The sequence below is a fragment of the Halichoerus grypus genome, chromosome 9 (genome assembly GCF_964656455.1).
Source record: "Halichoerus grypus chromosome 9, mHalGry1.hap1.1, whole genome shotgun sequence".
Taxonomy (NCBI): domain Eukaryota; kingdom Metazoa; phylum Chordata; class Mammalia; order Carnivora; family Phocidae; genus Halichoerus; species Halichoerus grypus.
The window spans coordinates 78,904,797-78,919,774 of record NC_135720.1 but is presented as its reverse complement, the minus strand read 5'-3'; the positions used below and the strand labels follow the sequence as shown (position 1 = coordinate 78,919,774).

The 14,978-nt window shown below is 38.4% G+C and overlaps 1 long non-coding RNA gene across 2 annotated transcripts; it reads left to right on the top strand.

Annotated features, from left to right (window-relative positions):
- The first annotated feature begins 4,393 nt into the window (after positions 1-4,393).
- On the top strand, positions 4,394-12,167 carry LOC118548278 (uncharacterized). Of its 2 annotated transcripts, XR_004923542.2 has the most exons (4): positions 4,394-7,051; positions 7,855-7,959; positions 8,363-9,284; positions 12,144-12,167. It is a non-coding gene; the product is annotated as an uncharacterized LOC118548278 (long non-coding RNA). The 2 variants fall into 2 exon arrangements; XR_004923541.2 differs by lacking the exon at positions 12,144-12,167 and having other exon boundaries at positions 8,363-10,416.
- The last annotated feature ends 2,811 nt before the right edge of the window (positions 12,168-14,978 follow it).

Here is a 14,978-nt window from a genome sequence, read left to right as displayed (position 1 = left end):
GAGCTGGCTCTGTCCTGCTCCTTACCACTGTGCACATACTACTCTGTGGCAGTGAAGAGCAGGTATGACCTGGAATTTGGCAGAGCTAAGTTCAAATGCAAGTTTTCCCACTTACTTTTGATGTGACTTAAAGCAAATTACTGAACCCTAAACTTTAATTTTCTTAGCTTAAAAATGAGATTTGCAATAAGATCTACCTCTTGGGGTTGCTGTGAAGATTAAATACCCTAGATCTTATCTCTCAATTAGGAATCATATTCAGCACATGTGATGTAAAGCCCATTAGCAATGGTTTGAAGAAAGAGTTTATTTTCCTCATATAACAAGGGGTTTAGTGGTAAGCTGTTCAGAAATGGTATGTGCTTGAACAATCAAAACTTATTATGGATCCAAAGTCTTATATTACAGTAAAACATAAAAAAAAATAAAAATACAGGTCTCCTCATATACTAAAATGGCAAATAATAATAATTAATAATAATAATAGTTTCAGTTAATGTGTAAAGGGAATAAATTTTGATTTTCTTTTTTTTAAAGATTGATTTATTTATTTTAGAGAGAGGGAGAACAGTGGGGAGGGGGCAGAGGGAGAGAATCTCAAGCGGACTCCCACTGAGCACGACACAAGGCTCCATCTCATGACGCAGGGCTCTATCTCAGGACCCAGAGCTCAATCTCAAGACCCATGAGATCATGACCCGAGCCAAAATCACGAGTTGGACACTTAACTGACCAAGCCACCCAGGCGCCTCTGATTTTCTTCTTAATTTGACTCTCTTTCTTAACCTATTAAGATTTCAAGATCTTGAGTTTTAATTTTGTTATCCATCATACTCTCGCTGCTACCAAGGCTGGTGTCACCAGTGAGCATGTTAACTCTCCTCCAAGTTCTTCATTTGAGTTATTGATAGAAATCACTGGGGTGCCTGGGTGGCTCAGTTGGATAAGTGACTGGCTTCGGCTCAGGTCATGATCCTGGAGTCCCAGGATCAAGTCCTACATCAGACTCCCTGCTCAGCAGGGAGTCTGCTTCTCCCTCTGACCCTCCCCCTTCTCATGTGCTCTCTCTCTCTCTCTCAAATAAATAAATAAAATCTTAAAAAAAAAGAAAAAGAAATCGTTAAGCAGGACACTACAGAATAGAGCCCTGTGGCAGGCTACTAAAGACCACTCTTTGACATTAGTGCTTTCATGGTACAGTCGTTCTACTAATCAAAATGTTGTAATATTATCATTCATATTTTCCATTCTTTCTAAATTGTCATTAGAGTTCTTGTCAACTTGCATTGATGAGACTCTGACACAGAATTTCCCTGGCCAAGCTCCTGATACTGAGCTTAATGTCCTTCTCCCTTCTCAATCTTTTTCTTTCTGGTTTCCTCTAGCCCTTTCACTTATGCTTTGAACCAGGAAATGAGCTTACATTTATCACAGATGTAATTAGTTATTGCTTTCACAAGGAATGTAGCTCAAACCCTGCACGTCACTGAAAATGTGCTCTTTGCTTCCACACCGCTTCTTGGTTGCAGTGCGAACTGCTGCCTCTGGAAACTACCTCCACTGCCCCACTCATGGTCTCTTGCAAGCTCTTGAAAAGAGCCAGTCCAAACCCTCTCCCTCCCCTGAATGGTTTGACGTATTCCCAGGTAGCTCTCAGATGATGTTGCCTAAATCAGTGATGCACACCTTCTTTCAAGTTCCAGTGTCATGTCACCAACTGCCTACTGAATCCCTCTACCAGGATGTCCCTCCCAGAGGATAATTAGGGTTATCAGGTTCCAATCCACTAAGCTCCCCACTCTCTCCTTCACCGCCAGCCCAATCCCCTTGCCCCTATCTACAAAACCACCAATTCTTCAATGTCGTACAATTCAGTCCAGAAGTATACAAATGTTTCTTGGGTATTGATGTTCTAGGAGCTGTTCTAAGCATCTGTAGGGGCCAAAGGTAGGCTGCCCTAAAATGTGCCACTTTGGCATATCAACTATTTTAAATAGAAGTTACTTAAGAAATGGCCAATGTTAAAAAGAACACTCTGACTGCCCCTCTCCTCTTTGTCTCCAGAAAGCAAGAGATAAATCTCCCATTTGAAAGGAATTCTCCCTGGACCAGGAAGTAATGAGACAGAAAATTTAGAGCAGAAAAGGCTGTGTAAACAACCCTTGTTACTTTTTAATAATTTACTACCATAACCCAAATTCTGTTTAGAATTCCTAATTAAAGCTCCTAAAGTTACTTAACTTCTTTGTCCTGTCAGATCCTCACAGATTTATTGTCTCTTTGTCTAAAAAATATAAAAATTGCCTGCCTTGGTCATTTCTTGAGGTCTCAATTTTTTTATGGGGCCTCTGTGTGCACATAATAAAACTTTGGGTTTTTTCTCTTGTTTATCTGTCCCGTGTCAATCTAATTCTTAAACTGGCAGAGCTTAAAGAGTAGAAGGAAACATTTTTTCTCCCCTACACATCCCATATACAAACCTCAAGGGAGGTCTAGGGAGATTAACAAATGGAAAATGACTTATTTCTACAAAATGATGTAGGTAATAGCTTAAATAAATTAAAGAAAAATAGGTATTCATGTGCGCAGAAGAGGAATATCTGAAGTATTGTCACTTCAGATGTATGTGATCTTGTGGCTCTATATAGGGGGCCAATCAGACTCAGCACACAGAGAAAACACAGAGGAAACCTCTCCAGGAGGCCCAAATCACCACACCTGTGCTTGAATAACTTCATAAAACAAAGGGATGTATGATGGGGGCATCAATCAATGTGGATGGAAAGAGAAGCTAATAAAACAAACAGCCACAGCCTTTTGACCAACTTAATGAGCAGATTCAACATATTGCTGGGTACCGAGAGGCTGAAAATTGTGAAAAATATATAGCTTTCTCACAGATGGCTTCAGGACTCATCCAGACCACTAGAAAGCTTCTTGAAATATCACCTGCAGCTCGTACTCAGTGGAGAATTTGGTTAACATCATGTCATATTGGCATTAGGTATGCAAATATCCCCAGCTTAGTTCTGTAGAGACAGTCGTCATATATTTATGGATATTAATTGTGCCCGGTCCTGGACCCCGTGCTCTGGGGAGACAATCGGGAGTTTGTAACCTTCTTTTAAAAATGACCTATTCATTCACACAAGCCTGCAAGCAATTATGCAATCTGCTCTACTGTGATGTATTTGCATATATGCAAGGAATAAAGTAGTGAGACGACTAAGAGAGAAATGAAGTGCCAAGTGTTAAGGACAATGCAATTCTTAGTGGGCTATAGGCTTGAAGAGCGGATCTGCAAGTTTCACATGATGAGGCCTATTAAAGTGCTTTTGGACCGTGCAGAACCCCTGAAATGCTGTCGCAGCAATACTAACAATAGCACCTGTCTCTTAATCCTGCGTCCCTGAGAGTGCCGCCTCACTTTTCTAACTCCTAAATTCATGTTTTGTATTTCTAAACTCTCTTTGCTATCGCAGATCTGGTATAAGTTAAGTGGACAAATTAGGATGTAAGAAATGGGGAAGCTAAGAAAGGAAAGCAAATGATAAGGGAAGCTCAGAAAGAGAGGGACTGAGTTGATTCAACCAGAAAGCGGTAGTGGTTTAAGAAGCTGGATGTGGGGCCGCGACTTCCCCACACCCTTCTGTAGCTGCCTACCCACAAAGCTGTGGTTTCTGACCAAGAGGAGATAGTTAATGGCTAAGAAGTGCCCCAGAGAGATGACTTTTGGAATTTTCTTAGACTGTACCTCACTCACAGCTGCCCTTCCCAAGTACCCATCAGGCTCGGACTCGACCAGGAGACATTCATTGGCAGTGTGCTGGGCTACTGGCCTTAGACACAGACTGAAATTTGGGGCAAATAAAGCAAATGGAGGCAGGAAGAGTCATAGATCATCTCCAGGCCAAGAAACTCTCTTAAAACAAACTAAATTATATTATTTGCAATACTCAGCATGTGTTAAAATGCTCCGGGATTTTAATTCACGTGCTCAGAACTGTCGGGAGAGCACCTTCATTAAACTAGTAATTGACAGATTGGTTTTGTTGATCCCCAAGACCTTGCTTATTTCCTAAACAGTAGGGGGTCTAAAATGAGGAATTGTCTGAAAAGAATGAAAATAAAATAGGGATAGAGGGTTTGGATTGGCCCCAGTTGCCGGACTCTTGTGAAGAAGCACAATATTCCCTCGGAAAAAAAATGGCAAGGGTGTATTTTCCTCTGGCGCCTCATCAGTGATGATAAATGAAGCCAAATTAATCCTCTGTTGGTCTCATTTGCTTCCCTCTTTGGAGCTGTATTCCCCTACATGATTGTTTGTAACTGAAGACAATCTCTTAATTGTTCTTTTAAATAAACCTCCCAAAGCTTCCAGTTTGGTTCAGGGGGTAGGAATTCCATGACACTGAGGCTGCCATTCAGTGCCATCCTTATGGAAATAAATTGCATAACTGAAGTGTCTCATATCCCGCTCCACTGGATTTTTCTTCAGGTATCTATCTCCAAATCACCAGCATATTTTTAGAAATTCAAACAAAAACTCTTGAGTGTCACAATATCCTGCTAATTAGCCATTGTTTGTAACGTAGCCCCTCTCTGTTTTTCCCATATTCATCTTCCTTCTTCTCCCCAGAGTTGCCCATCATCCATTTATTACTTGTGCTATATCTCTAAAGTTTATGCTTAAAATTTTGAAACATTTCTTAACAAAGACCACCAGCAATTTCATTAACCAGTGAAATATTAAGTAAGTCATTTTATTCTAACTCATATAGCCTTCCTTTGGCAGGGTTTTTATTTGTTTGTTTGTTTTTGAGAATTTTGAACTTCCAGTCACTCTATATTCAGCAGTCTGACTTTAGGTTTGCACAAACCTCACCCAGAAAGGCCACTTATGGAAACATAGCACTGAACTCCATTGTTGCCTTGTCCCACCAGTGTCCCAATGCATTTTAAACCTATCCTTTCCTCCTTAGAAAAATTGTCCTGAGAATTCACAGACACCCATCGTCCTATCTTATCTCAGGAATGAAGTGCCAGCAGTACTGAGGTGGACATGGGGAAGTGAAACCATAATCAGGGGGAGGCAGAGTACGGGGGCCACCCTCAGTGCTTTAAAAGGGCAGCCCTCAGAGTCATGGCTAGAACTCGCGTGCAATGGGTATCGCCCAGATCTGAGCAGGAGAAGAGTCTTGGAGCAGTCCAGAAGCAAAATCCAAGAGCCAAGTTATCATGAAGGTGAAGATAGCATCAGAATCTCCTGGAAAACTATTTTATTTTATTTTTAATTTTTTAATTTTTATTTTTAAAGATTTTATTTATTTGCCAGAGAGACAGAGATAGCCAGAGAGGGAACACAAGCAGGGGGAGTGCGAGAGGGAAAAGCAGGCTTCCCGCTGAGCGGGGAGCCCGATGCGGGGCTCGATCCCAGGACCCTGGGATCATGACCTGAGCCAAAGGCAGACACTTAATGACTGAGCCACCCAGGCGCCCCTGGAAAACTATTTTAAATAATTGGACTCCCTTTTGAAGAACCAAGTCCTCTCTTATACACATATGCCAGGGACGTCTTCATCCTATGTTGATGTTTGATCCATTGCAGTAGGGCATCTGGCACTCACGGAGATGGTGGTGATGGTGAGGCTGGAGAAAAGCCAGATCCAGGAAGGGCTTCAGTGGCCATGTTCCATAGTTTCCTCTTCTTCCTAAGAGCAATGGGAAGCCACCAAAAGGTACAGTGGGCATGAATTTCTGGTCACAAACTGAGTTGTGAGGAAAGACGTTACTTCTATAGTGTTCAGCATTCTACCTTAATTTCTATTTTAAGCTCATTCCACCAGATGGCAAATAATGAATTACTATCAATTCTCTAGAAATTCTATCAATTTGGGGTTCTTTAATCAATATAAGATTTCATCATGTCCCCTCCCCAGAGTTGCGTCTGCCTTTTACGGGTGCTCTATTGTCAACCACTTCTAGGGCAATGAATGCTGCTCCATCTTTCTTCATGGTTGACGCCCCCATGCCATTCTCACTGGTGCATCCAGTATAGAGGCGTTAGGTTATGAATATCCTAAATGGCCCCAAACAGCAAGACCAAGGATAGAATGCAGGATATGAAAATCTTATTCTGCCACAAATCATTTTTAAATGTGGATGGGAATATGATCATAAAATAGATCATTCTGTGGATGCTCTATAGGTAAAGGGTTGAAGAGATACAGCAATGGATGCCGAGAGCCCTTAGGATATTATAAATAATTTCAGGTTTGCGATAGATGTAGCTTGGGCGAGGGTGGTTGAGGAGAGATGGAAGTAAGGATATGGGCTCATAGGATATATATAGGATAAGAATGACAGAATTTGGTAAAAAGGTTGGATATTGGACTGAAGGAAAGGTAACCCCTTGGGTTTCTGACTTGAGCAACTGGATGTGTGTGGGTGCTGTTGGCTGGGTGAGAGAACAGTAAAGGAAGATCTGGGAAAATAGCCCCAGGTGATTTTGATATGTTGAGTTTGAGAGGCCTTTCAGACATTCAAGCAAATGTTAGCAGGACCAATGTAATGATGGAGACTAAAAGGAGAAGTCTGAGCTAGAAATATAAATGAGACCTCTGCATATGGATCCTTTCCATAAAGAGGGGTATAGATGAGAGTGTTAGGAAGGAGAGTCTACAATAGGAAAATAATGCAGACATGAGTCCCATCTTTTATTTACATTGGTACAAGTTTCTTATTGGCTGATTCAAAGAAAAGTGAGTGAGTACCCATGGCACACCAAATGTCTTCCTCTGTATTAAACAGTCAGTGGTCCAGCACAGAACAGAACTATCAACACCTCCAACTTCAGAGTAAGCCTTCTGCTCACCAAGGTTCTTCATCTCTGTGCTAATGAGAGTTTTGTTCTCTTTCGTTTGCTATTTTGAGATATTTAATCTCCAGGCTGTTGACAGTGAGCATCAAGCTCCCTTCCTTGTGCAGTGACGTCTGCGGCCTGCTGTGGTTCGTCATGATCCCAAGCTGAGATCCCCACTATAAGAAGGTGGTAAGTTTTCTAATCTTCTGTATTAAATAAAACAAGAGAAACAATACCTGGAAGAGTTATGGAACTTACTAATGATTAAAAAAAATGAAAGTTTATTCAATTGTAAATAGTTTATAATAGATTTCAAGTGTCTGCTCCCCAAGTCCAAAGTTCAATTCATCTATCAAACTCTATCCTAGAAAGATAAATATATGCACACATGTTCCCAAAATAAACACAGCTTGTTTCTAACAAATAAATCTGTGCCAAAAGTCCTAGAATTTCTGATGAAGTAGGAAGTGTGGATTCTTAGGAAGGGTGCAACGATTATTTAATAATTAATCAAACAACAAGCCCTAAAAAAAGTGTTGCATAAATAGAGAGATTTTAAAATTTTCTGTTTTCTTTTAACTATTTCTCAAACAAAAGGGAAAATGTGATAACCTCAAATTTAATGAAAACATGTTAAATATAGTTTTTAAATGGGAGCAAAAGTGATGAAAATAACTAAGAATGAAAGGAGGAACAACAGGTTAGCACTGGGTGATATTTCAAAATACATTTATGCTGATCTATTTTTAAAAGTTCAAATATTTACATAAATTATATCTAACATTAATAAAACCAACAGAATGCCTGTGTTTCCATTTTCTAGGGATGTAAAGGTAGGTTCTTTGTGTAGTGTGTCCAGGAATATTCTCCTCCTAGTTCTTTGGTCATCATGGAACATTGAGACAACAATGATTCCTGGGTGTTGTACTTCTGAGTAAAGGGGTAGCAATCCGGCCTCACACCTCTACCACTTAACCAATTTATATTTCCAGAGTGTCATTGAGGTGATGCCAAGGACCCGGGGATAAAAAACATGGTGAGTGAAACCCAAAAGCCAAAGAAGGATGTGTGAAGGGGACTCAAAGCCAAGCGTCATGGTGTGTACCATAAAGCCTAGAAGGGAAGAGGAGTGGGGAAGTGGGGGGGGGGGGTGCAGGTAAAGTATTCCGTGGAGACCTCATAGAAGAAATGGGGTCCAAAATGTGCTTTGAAAAATTAAGTGCAAAAGAATGCCAAGTGATTTGAAGGAGAAGAACTGCAGGAGGCAAGAATGACAACAATGGTATTTGTGACTCATTTACAAAACAAGAAAAAACAATAAAACCCAGTCCTATTGCAATAGGAGTTAGTTTGAATCAATTAGGAGTTAAATTAGCAGTAGGTTGGAGCGGATTTAACTTCTTTCAATACCAGAAGACTATTAAAGGCAGAGAAAAATGTCATGACTATAATTGTTTTTATTTCAGTGCCAACCAAACTTATTTATTTTTTCTCTTACAGGCAACGGATATATCTTTGGGTACATCTCAGCACTTCATTATTCCAAATGTTTACATCCAAACAGAGCAGAGACACCTATCAAGTACCTGAGGAAAGAGGCCACAGCCAGAACTGCATCGGACAGCAACAAATCCTTGCCCTTGGACATCCGTCCCCCAGGATGATCTGTGCAGAATGTAAAGCCAGTACAGCTTTCATAAACTTAAACTTGTTCATCTCAAATTCTGTCTCTACCACCCAAATATATTACAGTTCCTCTCCATCTGTAAAGGACAGGAGGTCGTTCTTATCTAAAGTAAAAAGGAATAAGACTACTGTAGATGGAAGTTTCAGATACTTGGAAGTAAGGAGCAGATAGCTTCAATCAATAGTGAATAGCTCTGGATGAACTTGGATCTGGTATAAAGGATACAACACAAAACAGTTCCATCTGAAGATAATAAGTCTTCTAGTCAAAAAGAGGCAGGAACTGTGATGCATGTCATTCACGATTTCTTTTTTATTCCTTTTTTATGTACAGCTCAAATATTTGAGACTTGGGAAGTAGAGCCTCTGCTAGATCTAATATTTTGATCTTCCTTTGAATTTAGTTTAAAAAAATGGAAAGCTCCCAGTTGTTATATAGCTCCCTGGATTTTGTAATTTAAATGAAAAACACTGAAAATAAGGACTTCTTAAATCTAGACTGCAGTCATATCTATTTAATTGCACTTTTTCTTGTGCTTCTCTAAGCTAGACTATTACACTTAGCAAAAAGCTTAGTAGCATAATTACAGTGCTATAAAACATTTTCTCCCTTTTTTTAAACTAGCATCTTCATCTGCCACATTTCAAGATGCATCACTAAATTATACAACCTGACAACTATTAAGGTTTTTGCTATACTTCACAAATCAAGAACAAAATATGCTTCATTTTCAGGGTAAGTTATTTTAATTGTCCTAATGCCTAAAGCAGTATCTCCAAAATCTTTGAAGATATTAAATTTATTTTATAAAATCAGATTTTTCATAAATCGATATAATATTATGTATATTATACATGTTATATCTAATAAAGAACTACTAAAATTCCAAATATTATTTTCTGATAAAAGTCAGAAATATTAACTGAATTCAAAATATATAACTGTTTCACTGTATACAAAACTATAATCCAATATATCCTCTCCTAATCCTGAAAAATCACCAGGTAATCAAGTTTTATATTGTTTGCATGCTTCTAAAGAATATGCTCTCTCCTTCTTGAGAGTTTTTCCCTCCTCCTAACAGATGAGTTTATTGTCTCCACTTCCAAGTTGATTTTTATTGTTGTTAAGTCTTTGAAAATTGTCTTATCTCAAAATCTAGCCAACTAGGTTTGCCTTTTTGGTATCACTTGGTATTATATCAATCTCCTCTGTGTACCAAATGCAAAATAGAATGCTTCCACAGTCTCCACTCATCTCGTTACTCCTCTACACAAATATTTTGGATTGAACCATGTCTGTCTTTTTCCTCAACCATAAAAGCTGCAAAAGTAATTCTACAAGATAATTTGTCTTCAATGGGATTCTTAGTTACACTTCCTTAGTCCATAAGCAAATTTTAATATTCAGGGATCCAAAAAAAACTATCAATAAAAAAATCTGTATTACATTATAAAGGTACTAGCCACAATTTATAGTATACATAATGACAAAATAAAATATTTTAACTATTTATAGCATTAGATGAATCTCATAACACTCGATTTTCTTTTTATCAGTGAAGCAAATATTTAAGAGTCTTTTTATATTTAACTGGAATATTTTTAATAGAGAAAATTTGGGTTAGTTTGAAATGTTCTAATAATTTTCACATTGTGCATTTTATCAAGAGGCAACTCATTTAAATGTAACTAAACTTGACATTTTTAAGTTTTCAACTCATTTAATTGGTGCCTGCTAAATAGATAATAGACAGAAAATATATTTTAATATGAAATACCACATTGTAAAAATGAGGAAAAGACATGGCCATAACCAAAATTAAATAAAAATTATACAATTATCCCAATAAAATAATCTTGTAAATGTTTAAGTAGGTATGTGTATTTTATGGGGTTTTTATCTTTTTATTTTTGTTTTGGGGGGTTGCTTTCGATATTTATTAAACTAACAATAGTGTTCTGGGTACGTCTTATTAATGTAATATGTAAAGTTCTGGGTAAATGAAATTTGAATTCATTTACATCAGAGGTGCCTGCAATCCACATTTTTATTAAAAAGACAATAAGCATTTGGTTAAGAGGCTTGAAAAAAACATGTTATTTTGAATATCATATAGTATTTTTCTATCATTGAAGACTGTTGAGGGGCGCCTGGGTGGCTCAGTTGGTTATGTGTCTGCCATCTGCTCAGGTCATGATCCCAGGGTCCTGGGATCAAGCCCTGCATCAGGCTCTCTCTTACTGCCCTTGCTTCTGCTCATGTGCATGCGCTCTTTCTCTCTCTGTCAAGTAAATAAATAAAATCTTAAAAAAAAAAAAGGACTGTTGAAAAAATTTTTTGGTTGTATGATTTCATTTATTTTATTTTATTTTTTTAATTTTTTTGATGGGGGAGGGGCAGAGGGAGAGTGAGAGAGAGAGTCTCAAGCAGGCTCCATACCCAATGCAGAGCCTGATGCAGGGCTCAATTTCACAACCCTGAGATTGTGATCTGAGCCAAAATCAAGAGTTGGATGCTTAACAGACTGAGCCACCCAGGTGTCCCTCATTTATTTTATTTTTTATTGGGTATAATTGACATAAAGATTATATTAGTTTTAGGTATACAGAAAAATAAATAATAATAATGAAAACTTAATCCCAGAATCATTTGAACTTGAATTGACATTGTCAACAGTTGATGTGTTTCATACAACCAGAGTAAGCAAAATTCAATAGTTTGGATTTATTATTTACAGAGGTTCACTCAAAGGTAGCTGTACTACTGTATGTATTAAATACTTTCTATATGAGCTTACTGAGACACTAACATGTCTGGAGAAAAAAAACTTGTGTTTAAGTGAAAATGCACCTTCTTCATGACAGTGATTTACTGAATTCAACAAATGGTTCAAAACGTATTCCTACCTTAGATAAGATTGTCAATCTTTCTATGAACTTGGTCCACAAGATAACACAGACATTTAACAGGGTTCTGGTATCATAGAGCCTAATTCTTTAATTATGAAATATATTTTTGCTTCTATATAGAGTAGTTCTAAAAATTAGTTGGTCACCAGCTAAGTGCAGTAGTTAACATAGCAGGAAATTGCTTTTGCAACATTGTTCGAGAGAAACACAGTGATTTTTCTTAGCCTTAGTTTATAATCTTGGATCCATCAAAAAGATCCTTGATATCCATTAAAAAGTCCTTTGTGGAGCTGAAAATGGTTCTCATGTTGAGTTGTGTTTAATTTTTATTTCCCATACATAGCATTGTAAACCCATAGAATTCCTCTAGCTAATACCCTCTAGCTAAGGTCATTTTCTCCTTTCTGCAACTCCTACCCCCTCAAGTCTACTTGTTGCTGTCCAGTTTAAATATATACTTCTGAACACTGCCATCAAATCCATCCACTGGCTGGCCCAAGATAAAATACATGCATAATGTTTTCTTGCCTCTGAATTGCAGATCAAAATCCACACTTTGCAACAGTATTTTATTAATGAGTTCTAGTTATTTTCAATGTACAAGTATAATCCCTGCTATTCCATTTAAGCTAATATCTATATTTTGCCACTCATATATGTTTCTTTTCTTCCTTGTTAATAGATTCCTTAAGAAATAATGTCAAGTATTCCTTAAATATGCATTCCAAAATGTGGAAATCTTAAGTGAGCATTACCCAACTTGTCGGCAAACACTGAGGAAGAAACTTGTAATAAGCAAAATAAAATCTTTTAAGCTTGGAAATTTACTAGAAAGCAAGACAAATGGTTGAAATTGGTTTCTCAGAACAGCAACAGTACTTGAGAGGAATAAAAAATGTGATAATATTTAATGGCCTATGTTAATACATGATAAAGTCCCTAAATTGTAATTTACAATCAAAACAGTTGGTGGCACCTTTGAAACAATTTTTTGTTTTTGACGGCATCTATGTTTCCTGCAAGTTCTTAGACAATCACATTAATATATAAAATCTTCATAATTATATTGGTTTAGACATATTTTCTATAATATTATTTTAATGTAACTTCCATTAACATATATGCTCTGAAAGAAAAATAATAATAATAGCATCTGTGCCCTCAAGTAATGGTACTTATTATTCAGATATTTTTGCAAGGGTTATAGCCTGATAAAAACTTTGACTTCCTCTTAAAAACAAATCAGGAATCCCTTGGAAACAGCATTTCTAACCCAGACACAAGATCAGGCTCAGTAAAGTAAATACAGCAATGTGGGAAGGGTTGAGGAGATGTATTAACAGCTTCTTAAATGTCCCCAATCTTCTTAGATGCTCTTTCCCAGTAGGCTGTTACATGGCTTAAAACTTCCTACCAGAGAAAATTGTTCTTTGGGATAAAGTATTACAAACTCACTACAATCCTTTTCAAAGGCAAATGTCCTTGAGAGGTATAATGCATTGAGGCTTAACTACTGTTAGCATCAAGAAAAGTTTAAGTGGAATTCAATCAGTGTTTACATAAATAGACATATGTGTAAGGTTTTGTAGTTTTTGTTCGGGCTGGTGAGGGATAGTTTATACCACTTCTTTCCTGAATTTGAAACCAAATAAGAGGTAGGTTCACACAGATGACGAACAGATTCTATAAAATTGGATTGAGAATGCAGCTTTGACCAGCTGCATTCTATACTTCTAAGCACTTTAACCCAGGATTCTACCAACCCTCTCCCCAGCTGCTCCAGAAGTTTAAACAGGGAAGAGTGGAGGGGAATGTACTGTTCTCTTGGGCAGTGTAGTGAGCAAGAGAAACAAAGCCAGACACTAAAGTGATAAGGACAGATTTTAATCGGCAATATGCTACTGCAATTGGAAGAGGGTCGACCCCATCTTGAACTGAGCTCAGCTTCGATTTGTTTAGAGGTGACTGGCATTTAAAGGGAGGATGAGGGGGATGTGAGGGTGATCTGGCTGTGACATCTGTCACCTCATTGATGGCCCCTGGTTGATTCAGCTGATCTGGCTGGCCAGGTGGTGTCCCCTTCCTCCCTCACCGCTCCAGTGCCTTCTTCCCTCCCGAAGTGGCGTGCTCTGTCGAAGAGGACAACCTTCCCCGATGGAGGAGGACCATTCTCTGGGTATGCGAGTAGGTGCGCTCTCCTGCCAGGACCTCCAAACAAGCTCTCAAGGTCCATTTGTAGGAGAAGGTAGGGTAGTCGAGATTCCAAGACTCCAGACACATTCAAATGGGACGCTTTGTTTTAAAAAAAATAATAAGTAAAATAAAATAAAATAAAATAAGAATGAGGGAATAGGGAGGGGAAATGGCATGGTAGGCAGTCAGGAAAGTGGAAAATCCCTAAGGGTAGGTCAGTGTTATTGCCAATTAGGCCAAGGGTGTCTTTTAGCTGACAATTACATAAGTTAGGATTCTATCCTTTCAAAAACACTGGGAGACAGGGGCTCTATCCTCCTGGATGATAACATTTCAAAGAAATGGCTTTCAGGTCATTGATAAAGACTCTCCTGATTTGTAGGAGATATACATCTCAAAGGGACAAGAAAAGGATTTCAGTATTGTAAGCCCTTTTTAGTAAAAGCTCTAAGAAAAGGAGATTAAGGGCCTATCTCAGGTGTTGGCTAGAACAAGCAGCAAATTCTTTTGACAGCCCTGAGTCTGGCCAGACAAAAACTCAAAAGGCGGCTACCTGGGTTGTCCAAGGGACTCAACCTTAGGCTATTAGAAGCCATGTGAAAGTTCGGTCAAGTCACTTAGCGTAGGGGTTTGAATGGAGTGTCGTACTGAGTTTTTGCAGTTTTTGGTAACCAACAGAGAAAATACTCAGAAGGGGTCAAAGTTTGAGCATGCTGTCTCTCTGCCCAATCTCTGAGGGGCTGGAAGAAGGTAAGAGTTATCTTGCCAATATAACCAGGAAGGCAGATGTTTCTATACTTTGGGTCCAGGCAGAACTAACTACTAAAAGCAGAGTGGGAATGGCCCCTAGAGCAATGGTTCTCAAATGGAATGATTTTGCCCCAGGTGAACATTTGAAAATGTCTGGAGACAGTTCTGTTTGTACATCCAAAGGAAGTGGGGAACTGTAAATGGCATCCAATAGGTGGAGGCCAAAGATATTGCTGTAAGGGAGGAAAAAGTAATGTTTCCTGTACCCTTCTGAGTTTGTGGATGAGATCCCTAAGAGATCCCTATAATAAAAGACAGATTAAGAAGAGAAAAACAAACAGAAGTTGATTAACATGTACATCTCATGTATGCATGGGAGACACCTAGTGAAAAATGAGTAACTCAAAGAGGTGGTTTCAGAATTCAGGATTAGATACCAATTTAATAGGAAAGAGAAGGAATGTAGGCCTCTTGGGCGAGAGTAAATGGTTTTTAGGAAAATGAGCCTTTAGAAGAATAGATGGGAGACATGTTAGTTTGTGACAAAGTCTGTCTGGGTGTGGTGTCAATTTCT